The 20,255-nt window shown below is 37.2% G+C and overlaps 1 protein-coding gene across 10 annotated transcripts in view; it reads right to left on the bottom strand.

The window, feature by feature from the left end:
- The window catches only part of TBXAS1 (thromboxane A synthase 1), a 258,953-nt gene extending 241,637 nt beyond the window's left edge, over positions 1-17,316 (bottom strand). The window contains exons 1-3 of one of the 10 annotated variants that reach the window (XM_039362422.1): positions 17,022-17,316; positions 16,199-16,255; positions 15,056-15,127 (exon numbers count right to left, since the gene is read on the bottom strand). The gene's annotated coding sequence lies outside the window, so the exon portion shown is untranslated. The other 9 variants (XM_039362417.1, XM_039362437.1, XM_039362429.1 and 6 more) reach the window with 9 other exon arrangements.
- Between the last annotated feature and the right edge of the window lie 2,939 nt (positions 17,317-20,255).

Below are 20,255 nucleotides of genomic sequence, written 5' to 3'. Positions count from 1 at the left end.
CATGTAAACATGTCCTCCACTGAGTAGATCACTGATTCATTCTAGCTCAGCACTAAATTATTTGAGTAGAAATAACCATCTACCCTTTAAGTCTTTTTCAAAAGCCTGAAAAAGTTAAAAACTAGCAGCACTGGAGATTAAATTTGGGAATATGCAATTGGCATCAAATGGTACTATTGTGGCACTCAATTTATAGAAACTTAAGGAAATCCCCCAACAGAAGGGGCATATTCTAACTCTACTGCTATCAAGGTATATGTTGAAACCTAATTATCTATGCCACCTTTTGATTTCGCTCAGCTAATGGTTTGTGTTTTATACATTTTAATATTATTTGATGTGTTTTACTGCACATTCCCTGACCATTCATAACCCAACAGACGAGGGATCCCCAACCCCGACTGTGGACTGGTACTGGGTGCTGCATGCCAGCAACCGGTCCACACAAACAAGCAAAGCCACATCTGCAGGATGCAGGCAGCACACAAAACCACACCCTCTCCAGTCCACGAAAAAACTCTCTCCACTTAACCAGTCCCTGGTGCCCCAAAGGTTGGAGACCTCTGCAATAGTCTTTGCACAAATAAGAAGTCATATAATTCGTCACATACATCTGTTGAAGATTATGAGAACAGAACATTGGATTACATAAACTTCTAGTTTGTGCTAGAAGACTTATCTAGAGTTTTAACAACATATCATGAGCATTTTCACAAAATGACTCCTATAGTGGACATAATGTATTCATTGGTGCAAAACTAAGTATCCATTGATGCCACATCCCTTCTAGCCACCCAAAATATTCTTCACTGTTTTGGATAAGTGTTTTACTCCCTGGTAAGAAGACCCCCTTATGAATAAAATAAAGCAACTCCACACCATTTAAACATGTTGCTGTGACTACTTCTGGTCAAGATATGAATGGAAAGGAGGTTTAGATCAGTGTTTCTCAAACTCAGCAATTTTAAGATGTGAGGACTTCGACTCCCAGAATTTCCTAGTTGAGCTGGGAGTTAAAAGTTCACACATTTTAAACTTGCTGACATTGAGATACATTTCTTTAGATTCAGCATGGGCAGCCTCAATCTATCTCTAAGCAGCACCTCAAAGACAGCAAAAAGGCTCATAAAATGTTTGAGGAAGTGGCAAGACAGGTATAATATACTGTAGTTTTACATGGTCACAACATTCATAATGACTTGATTTTAAATACATAATTCTTTTTACAAGCTGCTAACAAGTGTAGAAGCAGTGTTTGGATTCTCTGCCCAAGTCACTTCATTCTGGAATACTGCAATAGGTCTTACATGGGGCTGCCCTTGAAGACCACTCAGAAGTTACAGCTGGTCCAGAATGCAGAGCACAAGTAGTAATGGAGTACCTCAGTACAGCCATGTAACCTTCCTAATTGTACTGCATTTAGTATTAGCAGGCTTCCAGATACAATTCAAGGTAATAGTTATTGCTTACAAGGCAGCTTAAATGGCATAGGGCCTGGATATCTGAGGGACAATTTTTCTCCAATTGTCTCTGCCTATCCCATAAGAACCAACAGAGTTGGCATACTTTCTCTGTCACCCTCTTGAACAGTTTTTCCCCTGAAGTTTTTTGGATTATTCTCCTTTGATTTGGATACTTAGGCTCTAAACATTCCGAGTGTGGCTTTATCAAATAATTGTTTGACAACATTATGCAAATTTTAAAATCTTAAAAGTCAGGTTTTTATACCTTCTCTGGCAAGTCTCAGAAACAAGTATTCTATATTGTATTCTCATAAATATAAAGGCAGACCTTCAAAACAGCCTTTCAGTTGATTTTATGGCTGTTTTTAATGCCTCCGGTTTAATTTGCATATTAGATTTTACTTTACATTTTAGTGAAAGCATTGATAGAACTGGGAGTAAAATAAATTTATTCGATAATGTAATTAATCCTAAAATACATATTTTATTTAAGATTTAAGGCTTCTCTAATTTTCTATTATATTATGTATTCTTATCACACCAAAGCACATGGACATATGCTCACTAAATCACCAGTATAACAAAAGTCACTCCTAAGAAGACTGGTCCATACAATAGCCAAACTAGAGTTTACCCTCTGTTCTAAAAAAGGCATGCAGTGCCTTGCCTGTGTATTCCACAGATTAAGTAAAAAGATCAATGAGTTCACTAGCAGCTTTGCAAAGCATTTCACACATCCAATGTGCTGTGCCTGTGTTTACAGCATTAATAGCACCAACACTTCCAACTGCAAATCTAAATCAATAAATGCATTGCCACATCACTCTGGTCCAGCAAGCACCTGCTTCAAAACAGGGAAATTGCAATCAACCAGCTCTTCCCTATCGAGTGATTGGACTGTTCTCCTCAAGTCAGTGTCAATATTTTTTTTTATTGTGTCCTTTGCCAGCACTATTTGATTCTAAATGAACAACCCATGTCATGCAAAAAAGCAGTAGTTACGGCAAGCAGGATACAGGAAATCTTGAACTTATGAGGTTGCTTTGCATTCTGCCAAAGTATTTGGCATGTTGATCCCACTACTGGCAGCTCTGACTGGCAGCAGCTTTCTAGGGTTTCAAGAAGGCAATTTTCCCAGGTTCTGGTACATGAGATTATAAAGAAATCAGCCATTGTCAAAGGTTAGGATCAGGGCATGATGCAAGGCATCCCTTGAAAGATAAATTGTGGCAGCAAGAATTACCAAGCTGCTACAGCAAGAAGGAACCGGGGCCAGGATATACAAAGACCCAGAGAGCTTCTAGAAGAATGCTTCTCAACCTCAACAACTTTAAAATGTGTGGACTTCAACTCCCAGAATTCCCAAGCCAGCATGTGTTGAATCCCACACATCTTAAAATTGCTGAAGTTGAAAAACATAGGGAGAGATCTTTGAAACTGCCAGCTTTCCATATTACAAGTTTGGCTAGACAGCTATAAATGCAAAAAAACAAAAACAAAAAAACCCACCCAGTTTTTTAATATTTGGAAGAGCTAGGTGAGCAGAGAAAAATGTTTAGAGGGTAAAATATTGTTCCTTAAGTACTTCCCTGTTGAACAGAGGTCTTTTCACAGGTTTATTTCCCTTTCCAACAATTCCTCCTCTTCTACAGAATTTCTCTAGAGCAGTGGTTCTCAACCTGTGGGTCGGGACCCCATTTGGGGTCGAATGACCATTTCACAGGGGTCGCCAAACCACGCTGTCCGCCATTTTTTTCCCTTTTCCCTAGCTGTCCTACTCCCTCTTATTGGTGGCCACACCCACTTGGGGGTCACCATAACATGGAGAACTGTATTATGGGGTCACGGCATTAGAAAGGTTGAGAACCACTGCTCTAGAGGCACCAACTGGAACTTCTGAATTATATAAAAAGGAAAAGCAACATATCCAAAGATAAATTTAGCTCAGTGGTTCTCAACCTTTTTAACGTCGCAACCCCCAACCGGTCGTAAGTCAAGGACTACTCAACCGGTCGTAAGTCAAGGATTACTCAACTGGTGCAGCACCGTTTGCAGAATGGGACTTTTGGCGGGCTCAGCAGGGCAGAGACAGCCTGGACAATTCCTATTGGCTTTTGAAAGCCAATAGAATTAGACTCTATTCAAGAGTAGCACAGGGAGTAGCACAGCTAAGGAAAAGGGGGAAAAAATGGCGGACTGCATTGTTTGGCGACCCCCATGAAATGGTCGTTCGACCCCAAATGGGGTCCCGACCCACAGGTTGAGAACCACTGATTTAGCTTGACTAGGTGCTTTAATAAGAAACAGAACTGGAATTTAAAAGAATTGGGAGCCCAGTCCTTATCTCAATTTAATAATACAATTTTGTGATTTTATATTTAAAAAAGTATTTGAGGACTACAGTTTCTTTATGGCAATGTGTAGTGCTTCACCAACTTTAAAGTCATAAGCAAGTTGTGAGTCACTGGACCTGAGGCCCTTCCTGGTCTACAATCTCAATGGGAAACCTTAACTGATGCTTTTTTCTGCTTCTTTCATTCTCCTGCAAATATGAAAGTATATGGAATTTCTGAATAGCTATTTAAAAAGAAAATACCATAAAGTCAACACTTTAGTCTCATCAAACTGAGATTAACTTCAGAAAATGTACAAGAGCTTCCCAATGTTAACCTAATTAGCTACACTAAGGAGAAGAATGCTAATTCTAAGTCCAAAATACATTTACCTGCAAATGAAGAACTTCTTAATTATATTGGAGAAAATTAATTTGACAGCATTTTTTAAGGAAGAGATTACTCCATTAGTGCCAGTTGGCATTTTCTCACAGTGCCAACAATGCTTTCAGAAGAGAACTTCCCCTCTCCCGCAAAAAAGGGAGAAAAAAAGGAAAGGATGGATTAAATTACCCTCACCCTTTATATGCAAACTCAGTACATCAGCCCTAATATGATACTATAGGCATTAAATTTCTAAGCCTGCCTTCTCCAACCAGAATTCACCCATCTGATTTGCATGTCCTGAGAATAGAATAGAATAGAATAGAATAGAATAGAATAGAATAGAATAGAATAGAATAGAATAGAAAAGAAAAGAAATCTGGAAGGGACCTTGGAGGTCTTCTAGTCCAGTCCCCCACTCAAGCAGGAGAACCTATACTATCTCAGACAAGTAACTGACCAGTCTCTTCTTTAAAACTTCCAGTGATGGAGTGCCCACAATTTTTGAAGGCAAGCTGTCCTCACTGTTAGGAACTTTCTCCTTAATTCCAGGTTGCGTCTCTCTTTGATCAGTTTCCAACCATTGTTTCTTATCCTGCCCTCTGGTGCTTTGGAGAATAATTTGACCCCCTTCTTTGTGGCAGCCTCTCAAATACTATCATGTCACCCCTATTTCTTCTTTTCTTTAGACTAGCCAAACCCACGTCCTGCAGCCATTCTTCATATGTTTTAGTCTCCAAGCCTTGGATCATCTTAGTTGCTCTTCTCTGAACTTTTTCCAAGGTTTCAACGTCTTTTTTGTAGTATGGTGACCAAAATTGGTTGCAGTATTCCAAGTGTGGTCTCACTAGAGTTTTATAAAGTAGTACTAACTAATACTTCAAGTGATCTTGATTCTATGCCTCTGTTTATACAACCCAGGATTCTATTTTTGGCTGCTGCTGCATATTGCTGGCTCATAGTCAAGTGATCTTCCACTAGGACCACAAGGTCCCTCTCACAGTTACTGTTTTTGAGCCAGGTCTCACTTAATCTGTACTTATATCTTTGATTTTTCCTGCCCAAATGTAAAACTTTGCTTTTCTCCACATTAAAACTCATTTTGTTGGGTAGGGCCCACTGTTTCAGTTTGCCAAGATCTTTTTGAATCCTGAACTTGTCTTCTGGGGTGTTGGCTATTCCTGCCAGTTTAGTGTCATCTGCAAATTTGATGAGTTCCCCTTCTATTCCCTTCATTGAAGATATTGAAGAGTACTGGGCCTAAGACAAAGCCTTGTGGTACCCCACTGCTTTCTTCTCCATGTGGATGTAGTATCATTGAGGACTACTCATTGAGTACGGTTTGTCAGCCAGCTACAAATCCATCTGGTGGTGATGTTGTCTATTCCACCTTTTTCTAGCTTACCAAGCAATAGATTGTGATCTACTTTGTTGAATGCCTTACTGAAATCTAAGTGTAGTATGTCCACAGCATTTCGCTGGTCTACTAATTTAGTCACTTTATCAAAGAATGAAATAAGATTGGTTTGGCATGATCTGCTTTAACAAACCCATGCTAGTACCAGTTATAACTTTGTTTGCTTCCAGTTGTTCGCAGATCTGTTTTTTGATTATCTTTTCCAGGTTCTTTCCAGATATTGATATTAGACTGATTGGTCTGTAGTTTCCTGGGTCTGTTTTTTTTTCCCCCCCTTTTTTGAAACTCGGGACTACATCAGCCCTTTTCCAATCCTCAGGTACTTTCCTGGTGCTCCAGGGTTTTTGAAAGATATGGTAAAATAGTTCTGAGATAACATCTGCTAGCTCCTTCAGAACTAGGGAATCTGTAATCTGTTGGGTTCTGGTGATTTATATTTGTCAAGGTCAGATAGGTGTTCTACTATCATTTTCTTGCTTATTTTTTGTTTCTAGTTTGTCTTTTGCAGTATTTTTGGGAGTATGTGAGACTGCAGTTGATCCCTGACTTTTGTAAAATGAGGCACACAGGCACCGTTTTCCAATGAGTGCAACTGGATTACAGTACAGCCTTTCTCTGGAAGTGAGATTTACTCTGATATTGTTAATCTTCTATTACTAAATAGAGAAATTTTTCAGAATCCTTGTAGAGAAAAAGAGGTTGCCACTGAATACCTACTTATTACTTATAAGATTTTGTATTTTTTTTTACAAATGGGTTAATTTCTATTGAATTACCTTGGGCATTGTACTTATATTCTTATATAGTTACTTTGCTATTAACTATCTTGTTTGATTGCAACTGTATGCAAATCTAATCAACAAAAATCCCCAGGGTAACTTCAAAGAGGCATTTTATTGATTTATTTTACTAGGTTTTTATGTTGCTCCAATTGTCGACCTGTGTGCTAACCTATTTTGCAGCAATACCTACACTTGTCAACCTTCAGGTTTCTTATATCAGGTAAGAAAGTTAAAACACCTGGGGAGGATATAAAGGGAAAGAGAATTTGACTAGTGGTATTGTGAGGTCTGCAGCAGATTAGTGAATTGCTGTAAGAATCTGCAGGGTCCTATCAGACATGATGTAAGGTATTATCAAATGTGTTTTGATATTAACAGATCAATTTTATGATATTCACACTAGAGGTTTGTTGTTGTTTTTTTGCTTCTTCTTAGCAAACTTTAGAGACCTCTAAGTAAGGACTGTACCAGCTGCTCAATTCACAACCTCTTGCTTTATATAAACCATTGCATCATCCTTTACAGCTCTTGCAGGCCACCACATAAAATAGGCATCAGTAGCATAATGCCTATGAATGAATTCGAGGGGACACTCAATAAACACTTTTATAAAATCTTTTATTTTTTTTTTATAATGCATAGTATTTGCTGACATTCAGAAATCTCATTATTGTAGGTTGGGGGTCCCCAATTCCCAGGCCATGGCCCATTTGGAACTGGGCCACAGAAGCGGTGGGCACAGGCAGGCAGGCACGCATGCAGCTCCACTTGTGGAAGCAGTGGGGGAGTGTGCATGCAACTCCCATTTGTGTGAGCAGCGGGTGCACATGCTCACTGCTTGCACAAATGGAGTTGCACGCACGCTGCTCACATAGAACCATCCCTTCCATCCCAGTCTGCAAAGCTTGAACACTGTAAGGTGTTCTTGCCTGATCACTTACAAGGTGTAATGCATTATTTCCCAAACTTGACAATTTTAAGGCATGTGGACTTCAACTCCCAGAATTCCACAGCCAGCGTTGCTGGCTGTGGAATTCTGGGAATTGAAGTCCTCATGCCTTAAAATTGTCAAGTTTGGGAAACACTGGTGTAATGTATGTGAGAAAGACTTTAGGAGACTGGGCAAAGAGATGCTGCCAAGGGAACAATTAGGTAAGAGACAGCATAGCCTGCAACTGGGCAGTAGCTAGGATAAGAGGCTCAGAAGAAACCCTCCCTCGTTTCTTGGCAGTAAAGGAGTAGTGGGGGAGTGGAGAATTTAATTTCATACTTCCAAGATTCTGTCAGTGTAGGTTTACAATAAAGTAGAAATAGCTAATCTGATTGTGGTTCCTGTCTGGTTTATCCTGCAAGGCTGATATCAGGTTAAGCAAAATGCTAAAAGTTTACCAGATTTAGCAATTGCCTGAGTTATTTTTATTTTATGTCCACACCGTAGACTATAGACTGGAAATCACCAGTCGGTATAACCCAGCAAAATGATATGCCATCAAGTCATTTTCAAACTCTTATCAAACATGTAAATAGGAAAAATAAAATAAAAATAAACCTGTAAGAAAAAAAATCTCATACTGAGTTGGGTTCAGACATAGTGTAAAGTTATATTGTGTTTAACCATACAGGTAGTCCTCAACTTATAACCATTCATTTAGTGACCGTTCAAAGTTGCAACAGCACTGAAAGAAGCGACTTATGACTGTTTTTCAGACTTAACGACTGTTGCAACGTTCCCATGGTCACATAATCAAAATTTGAACACTTGGCATATATTTGTGATGGTCACAGTGTTCTGCAGTCATATGATCACCTTTTGCAACCTTCTGACAAGCAAAATCAATGGGGAAGCCAGATTCACTTAACAACCATGTTACAAACTTAACAACTGCAGTGATTCACTTAACCATGCCAAGAAAAATTGTAGATTGGGGTAAAATTCATTTAACAGCTGTCTTATGTAGCAACAGAAAATTTGGGCTCAACTATGGTCATAAGTTGAGGACTACCTGTATGTAATTGTGAAGCTAAATGGCTGGGTTTTCACAACATGTTTAAACCAACCAAGCTGATTATGCCTTAACCCAGTGCATGAACTGTGGTGTTCAAATCATGCAACTTTATGTTTTTTTGTTTTTTTGCTTCACCCACTATGGGAAACAAGTCATCTCTAATCATTCCCCCACCTAGTTCCTTATAATTATCTAGGCACAGTTCACAATCAGAGTCACTCAAAGAAATGAAATTCTGAAGAAATGAAGTTGGGTAATATAACTGACTGCAAGTTAACCTTGAAACTTATTCTAAATCAAAGATTACTCTCTCTCTCTCTCTCTCTCTCTCTCTCTCTCTCTCTCTGTGTGTGTGTGTGTGTTTTACTTTGTCATTGTGGAAGACATTATAGTAGATTAATTGGACAAAAATGGAAAAAATGAATTTCATCAACTGTAGAATCAGGCTGCAGCACAACAAAATTGACAAAAGTGAATGGAGTCTGAATTCTTTCTTGAGTGCTATATATATATAGCACACTATATATTAGTAAGTGCAATGCATTGTACATCAGCAGCTACGGTATATACTACAAATTAAAGAGTAAGAATTACTAGTATAGTATCACAAATGAAGCAATTAGTAAATTTGTTTCTCACATTCACACCCCAATACTAAAGACCCAGGATGCATTCCTAGAGACCTGAAGCATACCAGTTTGAAGGTGATTAAGTTGACTAAAAAACTCACTATCCTTTTTATTTTTCCCATCAAGCACTGAAGTATGTATTTAAGACCATGAATATCAGTTTCCATATCAGTTACCATATACTTTGGGTGTGAACAGTGAAAGTCCACTGCAAATATCAAATATACAAATAAGCCCAAGTAAACAGGCTATGCCCCCATGTGACTTCAGAATGAATTGTTTTCTGTTTCAGTAGGAAAACAAAGCTGCTAGAAAGACAATAAATTCATGTTACTATCACTTGGTGTTGGAGATTTGGCTAGTCCTGTGTTTGATTTAGAGATATATGGTAACTGTCAGTACTCCCAGCTGCTTCCAAAATTTTACAATACTTACTTTCTCTCACCTGGGATTAATATCTGATACATAAATTTATAAGGCAGTTTTGTACACACTCAGGAGTAAGTCCTATTGAACTATGCAGCCTTACTTCTACGGCAGTTTAATCTAGATTCTTCTTTGAACAGGTAAAAGATGCAACAATATCAAGTAAATCTAATAAGGTCCTTCATATTATTTAATAATATCCAGAAAGATAGCAATGTGGATCTGCTGCAGCAAAAACAATGGAATCATGTGGTATTCTAAAGATTAATTTACACAATAATAAATTTAGTAGTCTTTAAAGTGATTCTTTGTTTACTCCACTGGCTAAAATCTCTATTCAGACAAGTCTGAACACTTTTAAGGCCAAGAATCAATTATCTTAAAACATATTAAGTTCAAAGAAAATAAGAATATATAATTTCTGGTAGGTATCCATCTGGTAAGAGGAAATAAAAATATAGACTTTAAAAAAAAATATTGCAAGTAGCTAATTAGCCCTCAGGGGAAAAAAGATACTTAACCTTATTTTCCTCTGTGAACTAGCTCCTACACTATTTGCAGAGAATATATGTTATCCTTAGGGACCATTGAAAAATATGATACATCCCATCACCTACAGTCTGAAATAATAATAACCAGAATTCTATATCTTTTTCATGATGCATAGATTACTTTTTAAATGCCAGATGAAACTACACTGAACAATTTGCTACAAAAGCCCTCAGTGGCTTCACAAAGACTGCTAGAAGCATCTTCATGCATCAGATAATGCTCCAACACAGGTTGCCTGCTTTTCATCGATAACTCAATAAGAATCCTTTTAGGAGAGCATTAGCTTAGACTTTAAAAAGGTAGTACAAAAAACTACCTTTTTTGTACATGAATCAAATGTCTTATATTTTAAAATGCACAAGCATTAGAAGCTCTCAAATACAGTTTGATCCATATTATTTGTATTGATCATGATTTTCAAATCTGATTTCAAGTCAGCTAAATATATCCAACATAGATATTTTTGCTTGTTTTTTTTAAAAAAAATATCAAACCTGTAATTATTAAAATATATTGTCAAAGGATAAGCATGTAAAAATGACCGCATGCAATATCTGATTGTAATTTATTTCATGCATAATGTACTATATCTCATTTTAAACTAGTGTTTCTCAACCTTAGCCATTGTAAAATATATGGACTTTAAATTCCAGAATTTGTCAGCCAACGTGAAGAAAATAGCTAAGGAAAACAAAATTTCTTCAAAAATGCCAATAAGCCAGGAAGATGGCTAGCTTATAAGATCAAAAAACAGAAAGAGAAGAAAATAATACATAATTTAGTAGATGGGAAAGGTTGTTTACAATTTAAAAAGGAAGAAATAAGAAAGATAATTAAGAAATATTACGAGGAATTATATGGTAAAGAAGAGGCTGCAAGAGAGAGAATTGCTCAATATCTAGAAGAAAGTAAATTGCCAAAAATTCCAGAGACATTCAAAACTATGTTAGAAGAAAGAATAACAACGATGGAGATATTAGAGGCTATAAAATGACAAAAAAATGGGAAAACACCAGGCCCAGATGGGCTACCGGCAGAACTTTATAAAAATCTACAAGATACATTAAGCCAATGGTTCTCAACCTATGGGTTGCGACCCCATTTGGGGTTGAACGACCATTTCACGGGGATCGCCAAACAACGCAGTCCGCCATTATTTCCCCTTTTCCTTAGCTGTGCTAGTCCCTTTTATTCTATTGGCTTTTGAAAGCCAATAGAATAGACTCTCTTGAATAGAGTCTAATTCTATTGGCTTTCAAAAGCCAATAGGAATTGTCCAGGCTGTCTCTGCCCTGCTGAGCCCGCCAAAAGTCCCATTCTGCAAACGGTGCTGCAAGTTGTCTGCAGTGAAGGCGAGCTGTGTAGAAGTTTCCACCCCTCCCTGCTGAGCAACTACTAAAAATGTAAGTAAAAAAGGGCCAGGGGTGAGAGGTGGGAGGCCGGCGGGCGCAGGGAGGGTTGTTGGTGCGCGTGGGGCCCAGCGGGTGCCTTAACTCCCTTGGGCTGGGCCAGCTGGTGGCCCAGCCGGTCGTCGGCCTGCTCCGTCTCTGCCGCTTGCCAGCTACGCCTCAGCTGGCACAGTGGGCAGCACCACGCATGCACGACGCTCCCGGGCAGGGAAAGTCCTCAACTTACAACCGGTTGGGTAGTCCTCAACTTACGACCGGTTGGGTAGTCCTCGACTTACGACCAGTTGGGGGTCGCGGCATTAAAAAAGTCGAGAACCACTGCATTAAGCGAACCACTGAAAGATGTTTGTAATGGACTATTGTTAGAGGCCAAAATTCCAAATACATGGATAGAAGCAAATATTACTTTGATACCAAAAGAAGATTCAGACTTGACATATATTAAGAACTATAAACCGATTTCATTACTCAATGTAGATTACAAAATTTTTACTTCAATAATGGCAGAGAGATTGAAAAAATACTTAGTTGAATTTATATATCCAGATCAAAATGGCTTTTTACCAAAGAGACAAATTAGAAACAATTTAAAGATGATAATGGACGTATTAGAATACTATGAATTACATCCAGGGAAACAATTAGCATTAGTGTTTTTAGATGCCCAAAAGGCATTTGATAATGTTTCCTGGCAATTACAAACAATGGATTTTGGAAACAATTTTATAAATATGATAAAAACAATATATAGCAACCAGACAGCAAAAGTGAGAGTGAATGGAGATTATACTGAGAGCTTTGAGATAAGAAAAGGTACGAGACAAGGGTGTCCACTATCTCCATTATTATTTATCTTTACTTTGGAAGTACTAAATAGAAGGATAAGACAGGACACAGAAATTAAAGTATTGAAAATAAAAGATGAAACATATAAATTACAAGCATTTGCTGATGATTTAGTGTTTATCTTGGAAGAACCTTTAGAGATGATTCCTAAACTATAGGGAAAGATAGAAGAGTATGGAGAAATGACAGGACTAAAAATAAATAAAGAAAAAACTAAAGTAATAGTAAAGAACCTCACAGATAAACAAAAAAAGGCAAATATTAGAAAAAACAGAAGTACAAATAGCGAAAAAAGTTAAATATTTAGGTATTCATCTTTCAGCTAAGTGTTCATCAATAAAAGAAGACAATTATACAAAATTATTGAAGCAAATAAAGCTAGACTTGGAAAGATGGAAAAATCTGCAGCTGTCAATATTAGGAAGAATTGCTACAGTAAAAATGAATGTGCTGCTGAAGATTTTATTTCTATTTCAAATGATTCCGATAAAACTTGAGAGAAAATTCTTTCAAAATTTAAATTCATTAATTTTGAACTTTATTTGGCAGGGGAAAAAAGCTAGAATTAAGATGAAAACATTACAAGATGCTAAGGAAAATGGAGGTTTTGGGTTGCCGGAATGGATGTTGTATTACCAAGCATCTGTGTTAACATGGGTGAAAGAGTGGATAACACTTAGAAATAAAAGGTTGTTGTATCTAGAGAGACATGATTTACAATTGGGGTGGCACGCTTTCTTATGGTACAGGAAAAACAGAGTCCATAAGTACTTTCAAAATCATTTTATAAGAAATGCCTTGTCAACAGTATGGGAAAAAATTAAAGCTAAAGTATATTTAAAAATTCCAGGATGGTTATCAACAATGGAGGCATTTATACATCCAAACTTGGTAGACTTTGAAAAAATATGGACATATAAAGATATTCTAAATATTGATGGGAAATTAAAATCTAAACAAGAACTGGAAAATCAGGGAATTAACTTGTCTTGGTGGGCACATTTACAGATACAAAGTAGATATGAAAAAAATGTAAAAATGTATGGATTTTATAAGGATCAAACTGTGTTTAATAAGATTTTGTTAACCTCAGATGAGAAATTAATTCAGAAAATGTATAACTCTTTGTTAATTTTGGATATGGAAAGTGAACAAGTGAAAGAAACAATGACAGGATGGGCAAAACTTTTTGGCTATAATATAGAATTAGAAAAATGGCAAATGTTATGGGAGAGAAACTACAAATTAACAATTCAACTTCATACAAAGAAAATATGTATAAAATGTTTTATAGATGGCACCTGCCACCAGTAAGATTAGCAAAAATGTTTAAAAATATGTCAGATAGATGTTGGAAATGTAAACATAACATAGGCACATACTATCACATTTGGTGGACATATGGTAAGGCAAAGGCCTATTGGAGAAAGATACCGTATTTTCTGGTGTATTAGACAACCCGGCGTATAAGACAACCCCTGACTTCGGAGCCGATTTGAATGCCTAGAAAGTCGTCTTATACGCCGGAAACTACCATAATTTCCGGCATTTAAGATGACCCCCGACTTCGGAGCCGATTTGAATGCTTTAGAAAGTCATCTCATACACCGGAAAATACAGTACATATGTGGTTAGAAAAAATATTGGGTGAATGTGGATTTTAAACCTGAACTTTTTTTTACTAGGTATTATACCTAAAAATACTAATAAGCAAAAATTATATTTAATCTTACACATCACTACAGCAGTGAGAATAATTTTTCCACAATACTGGAAGAATGAAGGATTGCCATCAGAAGAAGAAATAATCAGGAAAATTTTGGAATGTGCAGAGATGGACAATTAACTATGAGGTTGAAAGATAAAAAAGATACAGACTACTATCAAATTTGGGACCTTTTTTATTCTTGGCTAGAGGAAAGAATGAAGGATTAGGAAATGAACATGTATTAGCATAGCAAACTCCAGACAACTTGTTGATTGGAAAAATTAACATATGTTGATGAAAAAAAACCCAATAAAATCTTTATTAAAAAAAAAAAGAAAATAGCTAAGGTTGGGAAACATTATTTTAGACCAATAATCCTAGAGAGGCGGTCTTGTTATGAACATTATATTTTCCTGTTGTGGAATGTGTTATATTTTGTAACTTTGGAAAAAAGGGTTCTTTCTCCTGAATAGAAGGTGGTGCAACAACATATGTGGTTCATATGATAACAAGAACTACAGTTCCTTCTCTTTACACCCATCTCAGATTAATTTTTTTTCAGAGTTTTTTTTTTCAGGTTGGATTTCCACTGGCCATTCTTTAGAGACAAGGTACAGAGATTGCCCCTTCCTCCCAGAGAATGCATTCACATGACAATTTTTAGATAATATACCAAATTCTCATGATATATTAACTGTACCTGGTCTATCTTATTTTTGCCTCCTGCAAATAATAATTCTGAGTTCTCTATAAATCCCCAAATTGTATTAAATGTCTGCAAAGATACTGTTTTATGCATTATCACAATCCAATCCTTCAGAACCCAATCTCCAAACAAAAGGGCTTGTACAACCAGGGGTGATATATTAGTTACTTAGATTGCAATCCATAAACGTGTTCTTGGGAATAAGCTATGTGGAATTCAGTGCAATTTACTTGTGAATAGACTTGCATAGATTATGCAGCAAAAACCTAGCTAGTCTTCTACAGCGCCAATATTATTTAGCATGAACTTTCCCTTCCATTTTAATATACTTCAGGAAATGCTACATAGTTTTTCATTAAGTTTTCATCTCTAGAAACAATTGAATACTACTCACCAACCAATCCCTGCTGTCAACCACACATAAAAAGATGTCTCATCCCATACTTCTCTCTTTAACCAGGCTATGCTGGAAGCAGACAAAGATACACAGCTAAGATTGGTTATGCATTCAATGATCATTGGAATAAGTCCTTCTTGTCACACTTCTCCCATGCACGTACAGAGGAAATGACAGGGAAAATCTCACCTCCTAAATTTTTGCTGGTCAGGTAAGTGTTAATTTCATGGGATGGGGAAGTGCCAACTTTATTAGCTCCTGGCTGTACTAAACTCTTCCTTTTATCCCCTTCTTGCCCAGAAACCTGTAAACCACACCACAAGCCTGTGCAAGACAGCTCCACCCTTTGGACTTTGGATCTTGAAAAATTAAACATAGCAGCACAATTATGGCCTATTCATTCATTATCTAAAAATACTGACTTTTTTTCCTCCAGTGTTTAGACATAACCATTGTTTGGCTTTGTTTGGAGTATACCCTACTTCTATAAACTAGTTTATGATTTAGCACAATTGAACAGGAAGTAATGATGTCCTTGCAGTTCTCATATAAAAGTGCAATTTTCATATATCAGCCACCCACATGTCCTTTCTTCTAATTTTAGCACCCAAGTGCTACAGTAGTGCTAATAAAGGAATGGCCTAAAGACCTGTGTACAGAGAGTCCTGCAGCCACTCATAATTTCCCATTGCCAATCACTCTGCCACCATTACAGCAACATTATTCTGGTAGTTTACTATTAGGCATTAATTACATGTTATCTTTAGGTTCAGGGCAGCTCCCCCTTCAGTTTCCAATTCAGCGTCCCCAGCCAGCCTTTATAACAAGCCTGTTAACAAACATGTTAAACTAAATGACAGTAACTGATTTTAAAAAGGCAATATAGGCCTTATGGTAAAAAGTATTTTTTCCTCTTTATTATACTGTTACAAGTCTTGATACATTATATTTTTTTTCAAAACTACATTTTTACAGTATTACTGTTTATTATAGTATTGTCTAATGTTTAGATAAAGTGGAGTATTAGAAATAGAGGGAGGGGAAGCTACTTTATCAGTAATACAATTTAGGATATGGATATTACAGGTGTGAAATTTGATTTTTTCATACAAAGTTAAGGAAGAAGAAAGGGTTGATTACCTCAAAATGTTATAAACACTGTAGGTTTTGGTTTTGAGCAGATTGATATTGAAGTCTCTATTATACACACAGATACACATACAAGGCGAAAAAGAAAAAACAGAGCAGCAGATCGCATTTAACAAAAAAATAAATAAAACAACCAGAAGGGCATGTTTTCACCCCAAGTTTCCCAGGTTCCAATCGTTAGGAGTTCATAGCATCCCGGCTAATATATGGTTGCTAGTTTGTGCCTCTGTACTTGTACAAACACAAGTCGCTTAATTCGATTAAATAAATCATGAACTAATCAGTTATAAACAATCTATCCAGGTACCAAGTCCAGCCTCTCCACCAGATTTTTCTAAATTCAAGCTAATCTCCTGAGAGGCATAAAATACACCGTAAAAGCGTTATCCTTTCTCGCGTTTTCACCCAGCAGCTCTCAGCGGGAGGTCACCACGTCCAAAACCAGTAAAACTAACCTGCTGTGATAGTACAGGCATTCCAAACATACCCCCTGGTGACCCCCCTCCATTTAGTAATTTTGTAAACGGGAAAAAAAAACTCGGAACAAAAAACGAAACAATGGGAAAATCAACCCCGAAAAAAAAGATTTAAGAAACGTCTCAAGACTGCTAAATCCTCGCTTCGTTCATTCTTAGTTGCAATCGCACACGCGACTCTCACTTTGGCTGGTTCTTAACTCTTCTATGAGTGGTTGAGACCCTTTATTCCTCTCCGGGACGCAGCCACAGGATCGTTTGCAGGTGTTCCCCGAAAAGGTTTACTTTAGGATTTCCTCTTCCCCATTAACAATACAAACGTGAAATTGATAACTCACAGACCAAGCAAACCGAGGCTGTTAATCAGGTGCTTCTGCTACACTTTAACGGACCGAAACGCTTTGCCTGAAATTTCCACATGGCAGGACTAAACTCCTGGCTCTCTCCAAGACGACGTGGTTATTTGCATAGCCCAAAGCTGGAGCCTGCTTGCAAATGTTCTTCCTCTTCCCCCCCTCAAGAAAGCATTATTCGAGCTGAGACACGTGTTTCGAAAGCTAAGCAAAGCAAGCTTAAACTACTACCAGCCCATGCTATAGCAAAGGAAAACTTTCTCGCCAGTGCAAAATGGATTCTGGGAGTTGTAGTGCTAATGTTTCCGGGCTGTTCTTTAAAGGAAATGCTATATCTTCAAAGAACATACAGCTCTCATTAATGCTTGTCGATATATAAAGTCGAAAACGATGGATGCTTTGAGGGGGTTGACTTGTGTAATGGCTTCATGGCAATATTTCATTATTATCAGAGTAAACCGACTACTAATTTTTTTTTTAAAAAAACACACAATTCTGATTTAATAACACTGCAGACATTACTCTCAGGAGAGACAGAGACTTTTAAAGATGTTTTAATTTAATGGATCTTATTCAATATACAATCATTAAGCCATTAGTTCTAAGTAACTAGATTAATTTAAACTTTAAAAATGCAGCGCTTTGCTCTTTTAGATTCTATAGTTACAGAATGATAGGGTTGAAAGGTCTTCTAATCTAAACTAATAGAGTAGGAGTTGTTCCTTTTCCAACCACATTTTTCTCCCACTCTCATATTGGAAGAAGTGTTTGAAAGAGAGAAATGGAGGCAGTATGTTGATGAAGGTGCTCCTTTTAGTTGACACTATCACAAAACTTTCCCCATCACACCTCCATTTCTCTGTGCAAAGATAGAAGGAGAGAGTTTATTTCAGATCAATTGTTCTTTCGATTTAGACCATAGTGTCCAACCTTGGCAACTTTAAGATTTATAAACTTTAACTCTCAGAATTCCCCAGCCAGATAATTCCGGCAGTTCAAGCTCACAAGTCCACAAGTTTTAAAGTTGCTAAGGTTGTACACTTCCCCTGATTTAGACCTATCAGAATATAATGTTCAGGCAGGATACCTCTCAGTAATCTCTCTCCTAGGCTGAGATTGCTGGGGATTTTCCATCTGGCTAAGGTGCCAGGGCTGCCCTTGACCTACTTCATTAAATTGTAATGGATGGGAAAATTCTATTTGATAAAACTAACCCCATCTCTCAGGAAGCTTCCTTCAGTTCTATAGGCAAGGCTGTAGTTCTTGCTGCTCCATTCCTTTGAAGCACCCTGAAATTTAATGCTAAGTATTTTGCTTTCTGTACAAAATATTTTTGATGTGGTATGTGACAAACTGTCAATTTAGATTAACTCAGTTATGGACCTCTTCCCACAACAAGATGCTGCTCAGGGTCTGCTTAATGTCTGGTTCCTGTGAGAGATAAAAAGGAAGGTGTGGTTTCTCCAAGGTGGCCCCAGAGGTGTCCTTGATTTTTATCAGTTTGACTGTCGTCCCCCCCAAAAAAATCACAACAGCAGTGTGACTACATAATCAAAGTTCTGCCTCTTTTTTATGTGGTACACATAAATTAAAATTTTCACTCCATCATTCCCCATCACCACAGGTGCTTTGCTTCTGGCATTCCAGAAGGCACTGAAAACCAATGTTCTTCAGCAGGCTTTAGATTCCTAGCAAAAGAACAATAGGTGACTTTTAATTGTGTTTCTTTCAGTTATGCTCTTGTTATGCTTTAGTGATTTTAATGAGGGTTCATGTAGGGTTATTTTCGTAGATGTTGTGCTTTATGAATGGCTTTATTGCCTAATGCCAAGAGGTAACTGATTGGGGCAATGTGAAAATGATGTGAAATAAACAAATTAATACATAATCTGTACCATTACCAGTGCATCACATCAGAGAGATCACATCACAAACTATATCATGCCAGGAAAAGAAAGAGCATATAAATTAATCCTGTTCCTGAACACTTAGTGAAGAATTACAATAATTGAAATGAAGAAACAAACAAAGCTAAAAAAAAAAACCTATTATCCACAGGCCACAATTATCTACTAATATAAACTCTCCGTTTGCTCTCTTCAGCATCTTTGAAGATCATCACTGCTTATTTCTTGGTTGTGTTTCCATCAATCCATAATTAGCTAATTGTGTTTTGTGTAAACCCAACTGGACTGATTATGGTTCAGTGTCTTTTGATCCCAAATCTAGGTTAATAGAAAATTCATTGGTTAGCTTAAAGATAGGTAGTTGTGTCTTATGAGCACAACTCTGAGGATTATGCATCTGACCCAAGACTCTATGATATGTGCAATTCTTTATGCCACAACCAATAAGCAACTGAGACAAAGTTTGTTGGTGTATATGATTATAGTACCTAGTCAGATTTTCATTACTGAAGACTACATTAAAAACAAATGGAGTTCAAAGGCAGGGGTAGGTAAGGCAATAATGCAAAGTAGTTAGGACTTGGATTGTTTTTATTCTCCCACACTTTTTGGATAGGTAATTTTTTGCATTTAGAGAGTTAAAATTAAGGTAGGCTTTCCACTATTTGTGTGTTCGGTACTGCTTTGCTCAAAAACTGTCACTGAAATTCAACAGTGCAAGTTAAGAAAACCATGGGAGTCCCAAAATAGGATATGCAATGCTTATGCAGTTCTACAGTTGCAGTTATCAGCACATGCTTTTAGTGGAAGTGGTGGGTTCAGTTTTTTAAGCTTCCTAAATTGGTGCTATTTCAGTTTCCACAGTCTGGAGATAGCAATAGTGTGGTCTCTGGCTTATCCAACTGAGTCTCCTTGAAGAGCTGCTGCAAGCAGAAGGCTAGTTTGTATATATTTCTCATGATTTTGAGTGGACATTCCTTTGTATAAAAAAATTAAATAAACTAACACTTATTTCCTCTTGTAGCTCACATCTCATGTTTGTTTTACTGTTCTACTACAAGCTCAGCGTGATGTTCAAATCCCCAAGGGATTCCTTCTAAAATTAATTAACTATAAGAAGCTCTTTTGTGTTTTACCCATTCTCACCTACACCATTTTCAGTGAAAGCTTTACCCTTTGTTATTGCCACTAAGACAAATGAAATCTTTTCACATGTAAAATTGCACCAGTGTCTCTCCTTTGCTTAATAATAATTGCAAACATCTGAGGACAAAACAACCAGTGTTGCATATTGATTTAGCTGCTCCTTGTC

Source organism: Crotalus tigris, unplaced genomic scaffold (genome assembly GCF_016545835.1).
Source record: "Crotalus tigris isolate CLP2741 ecotype Arizona unplaced genomic scaffold, ASM1654583v1 scf7180000017588.1960692, whole genome shotgun sequence".
NCBI lineage: Eukaryota > Metazoa > Chordata > Lepidosauria > Squamata > Viperidae > Crotalus > Crotalus tigris.
This window is presented reverse-complemented; position numbering and strand designations above follow the sequence as displayed.